Genomic DNA, 209 nt, shown 5'->3' on the forward strand with positions numbered 1-209 from the left:
TTTGAAAGTGATATTTGTTGCTGGCCACTTGATGTTTTGGGCCTTTGGACCTATGCTAGGATTGCCACCTGTCCTACAAATTACATCTGGATTTTGGTGGCAGGAATTGAATTGTACCGATATTTTGAGGTACTGTGTTGAACTTATATCACAGTAGACCGTACAGTTTTTATAGACCTGAGCTAAATGAGAAATATGTTCAGGTTTGT

The sequence above is a fragment of the Lampetra planeri genome, chromosome 10 (genome assembly GCF_965212315.1).
Source record: "Lampetra planeri chromosome 10, kcLamPlan1.2.h2, whole genome shotgun sequence".
In the NCBI taxonomy this organism is placed as follows: domain Eukaryota; kingdom Metazoa; phylum Chordata; class Hyperoartia; order Petromyzontiformes; family Petromyzontidae; genus Lampetra; species Lampetra planeri.